At 42.1% G+C, this 8,044-nt stretch overlaps 1 pseudogene; it reads left to right on the plus strand.

Moving 5' to 3' along the window:
* The first annotated feature begins 3,870 nt into the window (after nucleotides 1-3,870).
* On the plus strand, nucleotides 3,871-4,247 carry LOC110578000 (annotated as a pseudogene).
* The last annotated feature ends 3,797 nt before the right edge of the window (nucleotides 4,248-8,044 follow it).

Genomic DNA, 8,044 nt, shown 5'->3' on the forward strand with positions numbered 1-8,044 from the left:
AAATAAAATCTTTAAAAAAAAATTTGAGATTTTTGAGCACCCTGAGGACTAGAACGTTTGGAAGCATCGACAGATGGACTGTTGGAAGTAGCTGTTGTCATTTCACGGCATGCAGGGATGTCTGTGATGAAGAAAAAGAACAGAATAGACTGTGTGGTGACTGAGGCCGACAGACTGAGTAATGAGGAAAAATGAGTGCAATGTTGTGATTCATAAGAAATACAGCACGGTCATGTGAATGACCAAATATATATGAGAAATGTATGTTTGGTCATCGTCCATGATTCCTGGCTCACAGCAACCCAAATCCTTGGCATTTCCTGAGTGATAGGAACATCTTTTGTCAGAATATTTGGTCTTTCATCCTTCGTTCCTGAAATTGCTTCAGACAGTAAAGGTGAAATGGGTGTCAGAAGCCCCTTTCCACCACTACTAGGTTTATGTTAATAAGGTGACTTTTGAAAAGCACCTAGGGGAGGGGAGAAGGGCTGGAGACTGAGTTCATCACCAATGGCCAATGATTTACTCAATCATGCCTGTGTAATGAAGCCTCCACAAAAACCCAAAGGCCAGGGTTCAGAGAGCTTCAGGATTGGTGAGCATGAGGAGATTGAGGAAGTGGTGCCCTTGGAGAGAACATGGAAGCTCTGTGCTCTCTGCCCAAACCTGGCCTTCATCTGGCTGTTGATCTGCCTCTTTTAAAATCCTTTGCAATAAATTGGTAATCTAGTGAGTAAATGGGTTTCCAGAGTTCTTTGAGCTGCTCTAACAAATTAATTAAACCCAAGGAGATGGCAGTGGGAAGCTCTGATTTATAGCAGTCCAGTCAGAAGTACAGGTTAACCACCCGGGCTTGCTCCTGGTGTCTGAAGTGGAGGGTGATCCTGCAGGACTGAGCCCTTCACCTGTGAGATTTGCAGCTATCTCTGGGGGTAGGTAGTGTCACAATTGAGTTCCACTGTAGGACACCCAGCCCGTGCCCAAGAAGTGCTTGTTGGTAATATGGGGAAACCTCCCCTGGAGGAAGTTGGCGATCAGAAACTCTTTAATGAGGCACCCCTTGGGGGACACCCAGAAAAAAACTGAAGGACACTTAGAGGGAGTTATAGGAAAGAACTTTTAAGTCAAGAAAAATCTGGGTCACAAGAAAACAACTTCTCAGAGTAGTTGTGAACATTAAACAGGCTAAGTCCTGTGGAGTCTGGCACACACACCACTACTCTGTAAGGGGTAACTGGGATTATGGGTATTGGGTCTTCTATTAGTTAGATGTCTTTGGATGTAAGTAACAGAATATCACTTGAACATGCTTAAACCAACAAAACTGTGTGCTTGTGCATGCATGCGTGAGTGTGTGTATGTGGTGCTTATTTAAGAAAATAGAGTTACCTCACAGGACCTGAGGACAAGAATTTACTTGGCTCTCAGGAGGAACTGGAACCAAGGACTGAAAAACCATTAAACTCACACAATTTCCACAAGTGAATGTCTCTACAGACCAACTTTCTCTGCTTCTCAGTCCACTTACTGTGCAAACATGGCACACCCCAACTCCTGAGTTCACCTCTTCTGGTCCATATGGAGAATTTCTTTTTTTTTTTTTTTAACATTTTATTTATTTATTTGACAGAGAGAGACACAGCGAGAGAGGGAACACAAGCAGGGGGAGTGGGAGAAGGAGAAGCAGGCCTCCCGCAGAGCAGGGAGCCTGATGTGGGGCTCGATCCCAGGACCCCGGGACCATGACCTGAGCCGAAGGCAGAGGCTTAACGACTGAGCCACCCAGGTGCCCCCATATGGAGAATTTCTTAATGCAGACTCCCTCAGAGTATCTGACTGGTCTAATTTTGCTCAGGTGTCTAAACATCCTTCCAATAAACTTTGGCCTAGAGTGTGGGACCCCATAGCATAAAGAAAGGTCCTTGGTGCCCCTTCTGGGATAAAGGTGAGCAGATGCCCGGTGCATCTCTAGCTCCCGGTCTGATGGAGGTCTCACCAGGGAAAAGAGAGTGTTCTCATTTTCAGATAACTTGAGGAAAATGTAATAAAAGGATTCTTTACAGAGGCACGCGAGGGTGTAGGGAATAGGGTCAAATAGGGTCAAAGTCGTACCCAAACCAGGCTCTTTGCACCCCTAGACCCAACCAGAAGAGGAGAAGGAGCTCAGAACCCAAAGGCTGAAAGGCGTTGTAAAATTCTTGTGTGGGCTGCAACAGCAATCGCCCAAGAGGACCCTGCAAGAAGGGAGCTAGGCAGATAAATTCCCTCACTTCGTGCACTCCTTTCCCTGGATCTTTTACAGGTAACCCCACTGGCCAAACCAACCGGTAAGGAGAAGATCCTCAACACTAGTCTCCACAGGCCTTCCTGCCAGGGAGGAGAGGAGGAGAAGAAAGATGGAGGGTGTGTCTGAGGGGCAGAGAGATATATCTGGCACTGATACTTTTCACATTATTCAGTGACAGCAAAGAAAATCACCCTACCTAATTTTTAATGGCTCTCGTTAGAAATCCAACCAATGAGTTTATAGCATCACACTATCATCGAGGCCAGACAGCGTAATTTCCACTTCCATCAAAATAGGCTATTGACCATTCTACTTACTCCAAACCCCTACTCCGTGACACCCTCCCCCACCCCCTCACCCCCCTCCCTTCCCTGCCACCTCATCCCACTTATCCATCCAAGACCAGATTCAAATCCTGCCTACTAAGGCCTTCCATCTAACACTCTCTCCCTTCTCTGATTTTTTTTAAACTTTGCATAGCTTGACACTGACTCATTCCCTAATTTGTGTTAAAATTTTTGTTCAGGTTCATGTTCATTCATTTCTATATCCCTATGGAGACTTGCACAGACCATTGCCCATAGAAGACGCTCAGGAATGTCAGGTGAGTTGTTGAAAGAGGTATGAAGAGTTTGGCAAATCTCATTTTTTCTAGGGCCGTGTCCCTTCTTTTAAGATTGCTTACTGGATCCTTTCAGTTTGAAACTTGGAAATGCACAGTTCAACAAGTTAGAACATTTGTGAAAGGATTTATGTTTACCTCACAACCCTGGCACTGTTCAGCTGTTACCCTTGGGTTACTCTTATTTACTATTATTTACATTTTAACTATTACTGAGAAAGGGTGGATATTAAGTAACACAGAAATGAATCACTCTTGTATTTCTTATAAAGAGATAAGAGATGGAATTAAAATTATTAAAACCTGTGTGAACCACATCTTAAGATGGTATTAACTTAAAAGTCAAGTCACACAGGATAAAATTGAAGGTGGATATAAAAATACTCTATCTTATACCTTTTAACCTTATTCCAATAGTTCATTTAGGGTCTGGAAAACTACCCAACTTTCTAAGTAGGACATTAGAATCAGACAATAGTTCACCCTTTCCAGTCCCATAGTCTCAAGATCACCCTCGAGACTTCCATCTTTATACTTAGAGACCCATCCCTGAATGTGTAGTTATGCTTTGAGGCCACACTGTTAAAATAGAAGTCCTTAGCCTTTCTTGTCCAACCTGTCATCTTTCCATCCTGTTATTTCTGCTTTGAATTCATTAGCGTTGATTCTCTCTACTCTTCTCTGCTCCCACATGCGGTCAAACACCACACACACCTCTCCTGTCTGCCTACAAGGTATTGAACTGGCTTGACCCCAGGTCTCTTTCACCAAGTTGGGAGTACTTAATAAGAAACCACAAGGAAGTCACGTAGGAGTTCAATGATGGGGGTAGTAATACCTGGTAATAATCCTTGTGGGAAGGTTTAAACAAGATGCTGCACTCTTTCCCTGCGGCTGCCAGGTTGTGCACTGGCCAAGGCTGGGTGCAGTCAAGATTCAGCTCCATCCATAACCCACCACCATGGCCAAGGAAGGCATTGCTGCTGAAGGTGTTGTGGACGTTCACATTGCTTTACAAGAGGTGATGAAGACCGCCCTCATCCATGACGGCTAGCACGTGGAGTTCCCAAAGTTGCCAAAGCTTTAGACAAGTACCAAGCCCATCTTTGAGTGCTTGCATCCAACTGTGATGAGCCTATGTACGGGAAGTTGATGGAGGCCCTTTGTGCTGAACACCAAATCAACCTAATTGAGGTTGATGACAAGAAACCAGGAGAATGGGCAGGCCTCTGTAAAGCTGACCGAGAGGGAAAACCTGGTTGTATGGTGGTTGAAGACTATGGCAAAGAGTCTCAGGCCAAGGCTGTCATCAAAGAATACTTCAAATGCAAGAAATGAAGAAATAAAAAACTTGGTTCCTTTTCCTCAGTAAATAAATAAGATGAGGCATGCAAAGCAGCAGCCCCTAGGGATACATGGTAAATACAAAATAAACAGTAGCTCTGTAGTTCTACAAATCATGAGAAATATGGCTTCCTTCCCCAAGAGTATTCATCAGTGGAGACCAGACATAAAATTGGCATGGCAAGCCGTAAGCGCTGGGATCACTTAACACCTCCTCTCTATACTTCTGGGCAGGACCAGCTTGGTTGGTGAATAAGCAAGTTTGGAAAAGAACAACCCTGGACTCCGTGAGCTCATGTTCTTTCGCATCGCCAGTGATAACATCTAAAAAACAACAGTAGTCACCTCCTACATATCCCCACAAAACCACTTAGATGTTTCTCACCGACAGATTTCATCTCTCTCTTAGGGTTCCTAAGTTCTTAAACTTTTAGGGTCAAGCTTCTGTTGCAGTCCTAAACTCTGCCTAGGCAGCCCTGTGGAGAGGTAAACAGTGCTTTCATAAATGGAGAGACAGTTTAGTGGGGAAACTACCCTTCTGGCCTTGGTAACCAGTCTTCCTGGAAAAATACCAGACCACTACAGAAAAACCCAATCCTGAATCCCCAACTTATAAGACATTTTGTTTCTTCTCTTTGAATTCTCCAGTCCCTTTCCAGTATACCACTGACCTAATCTTCCCTCTCCCCAAGCCCTAAAATCCTGCAGTGAATTAATAATAATAACAATAAACACCACCAATTACACTGTGATAAACTCTTGGCATACATTGTCCCCTTCAGTCCTCATATTAGTTCGATGATGTAGGTATGAACATTATTCCTATTTTATGGGTGAGCTACTGAGGTTTAGGGAAGTTAATATTGTTCACCAAATCACTGGCAAATGGAGAATCCAGAACTTACACCCATCTCTGAATCCAAAGCTAGTACTTTTAATCTCTGTACCTAACACTTCGTGGGATCTTCCTCCACACTAACCTTCATTGTAACCTGGCCAGTTTGGAGGATGTCTTTGGCTATACTCATTTAAGTATATGCTTCTGTGTTTTAGTCTACATTCGTATTTAGTTCAGTTTAGTGCTATGCTGAACTATGTAACAGACACAAAGAATTCTGCTCTTAGTTCTACTTAAAACTTAAACTTTCTTTAACCAAGTGAGGTGGTGTCCATTTGGATAGTAAATCCTGGCCTTATGTCCTTCTCCATATAAAATTAGTGGACATGTTAGTAAAGTACTGGGCATGAAGCATTCATTCCTTGGTTCTGTTAACTACTAAACTCCATGAAAAGCCCACCAAAATAACCTGTTGGTCAAGCAAAGCCAAGTTCATTGCTTATTACAGTAAGGGAGAGTACCATCTTGATAAAATTTTAGTGTGTCTCAGAAGGGGGACTTCAAGGTTGAATATTTATAAGGTTTAGGTAGTCTGGTTTAAGGTGGGATTTTCAGCGTGGGGGCCTGCTTGTGAATGGGCCAAGTTTGTGATATAGTAGCTTAAGATTGGTGAACTGAGCAAGGCTTAGGTTTTGAAGGAACTCTTGATAAGTAAACAACACTTTGATAAGCAATCTGGTTTTCACAGTTGAACTGTCTATTCTTCAGATAAATGAATTCTCAAGATGCTCTTGAAACAAATATTTTGCAACTTTATCTCCTTGGGCAAGAACGTCCCATAATAGAAAGTTATGCTAAGGTAGCGAGTCCTATTTCATGTAGTTGCAAGCAGCTTTTGCTCAGTTCTTTATGTCTCCTATCTGTAAATAGAGATGATTATAGCACTTACCTCACTGGGTTATTATGAGGTTTAATGAATTAATGGAGGTAAAGGACTTAGAAGGGTGCCTGGCGCACAGAAGGTGCTATGTATGTATTTGTTATCATCTTTACAACCTAGTACATTTTAATTAGTCTTGCCAGACTGAGGAAGACTTTCAATCTAAATGGATTTTTGAGGATTTTTGTCTAATGAAGTCAGATTTATAGCAATGATAGTCATGCAACAGCTCTGCATTACATTGATTTTGAAGTCATTCTGAATAAACTAAATACACAAAATGTACTTATATTGCCTTAGCTTTTATCTCTCCTGAATTTCAGATGTGTATTTCCTATTGAAACTTAGTTTTCCTACTCATCTTTCCCACTCTAACAGGATTGAAGACAAAATACAGTTGACCCTTGAACAGTGCGGGTTTGAACCTCACTGTCTACTCATATGAGATTTTTTAAAAATAAATACTGTACAGGGCTGTAAATGTATTTTCTCTTCCTAATGATTATCCTTTCTCTAGCATACTTTATTGTAAATATGGTATGTGATACATATAACCTACAAAATATGTGTTCATTGAATGTTTATACTGGTAAGGATTCTGATCAATAGCAGGTGATTAGCAGTTAAATTTGGGATGGTCAAAAATTATACGTGGGTTTTCAACTGTGCAGGAATGTCATGTCCCTGACCCCCACGTTGTTCAAGAGTCCACTGTACTCTATGATTTCTTCTCCATCCTCCCACCCAGGCTCCTGCCCAAGGTCTCATTCATTCAGCAAATATTTGTTGAATACATTTGTGTTCCAGGGGCTATAACCAGCACAGGGAATAAAATGACGGGCAAAACAGACATAGAACCTTCCCTCACAGAGCACACAGTCTCCTGGCAGAGATGGACATTAATCCTATGTAAAGTTGCATTGCCACCAGTGCTCCTGGGGAAGGGATGATATAACACAGGTATATCGTGAGATCTGAGATTGCTTGCATCCATTCACCTTCAATGGGGACTAAGAACTAAGGCCACCTATGTCAACATGGCTTGATTATCTGTTCTAGGAATGCTTGTCCAGGGAGCCAAGGCTATCTACTAGTAAAGACTCTTATTGTTTGCTTTAGGAACTTTCTAAAAACCAATGTATCTGAACTTCAGTTGCTCAAATAATTTCTCAGGACAATAGATCACTTAACTGGCAAACTGCTCATTCATCAAAAACCTGTTTACTTATCAAGATTTCCTTCGAGACTCATCTTACCCTAAATTCACCAATCTTAAATGATTGTATCAAGAACTTTGCCTGATCTCAGTCAGATCCCCTTAAAACAAAGTTGTGTCTAGATCACAAAACCCTATAAATATCAGCTCCTGATTTCTCAGATATTTCTAAGTTTTACTTGATCAGCAGCTTATGCTGGTGATCTTTTGGAGAGTCTATAGGCAATAATCATTGAAAACTGTTAGGTGCCATGAAATCAAAACACAGGAGCAGGAGTGAATAACAAGGGGCCTGATCTAGAATGAGTGGGGAAAGAGAACTCAGGGAACACTCCAGAGGAAATGATAGTGGAACTAAGAACTTAATATTGAGGAGGAAATAACTGGACAAAGAGTAGAGGAGGAAGAATGTTCTTGGCAAAGGCCTTGAGTTGGGAAAGAACTGTATTTTTTCTAGAATGGAAGGAAGGCTATTATGGCTAGAGTGAAGGATAGGAGGAAACCCTGGGATGTGGGGGCGAGGGCAGGGGGGAGGGCAGTCAGACCATAAGGACCTGGCATGATATGTTGAGGATTTGGACTTGAATCCCTGAAAGTAAAGGGAAACCACTGGAAGGCTTAAGGCAGAAAAGTAATATGTTCTGATCTGATACCTTAACAAGATCACTCTGGCTATTGTAGGGATAGTGGATTGTAAAGAAGCAAAAGTTGACGGGAGAGATGGTTAAGAGGTGCTATAAGACTCCAGAAGAAAAGACTAAAGCGGATTTGACACTGGTATTATAATCCAAATTCAT

The sequence above is a fragment of the Neomonachus schauinslandi genome, chromosome 5 (assembly GCF_002201575.2).
Source record: "Neomonachus schauinslandi chromosome 5, ASM220157v2, whole genome shotgun sequence".
In the NCBI taxonomy this organism is placed as follows: Eukaryota; Metazoa; Chordata; class Mammalia; order Carnivora; family Phocidae; genus Neomonachus; species Neomonachus schauinslandi.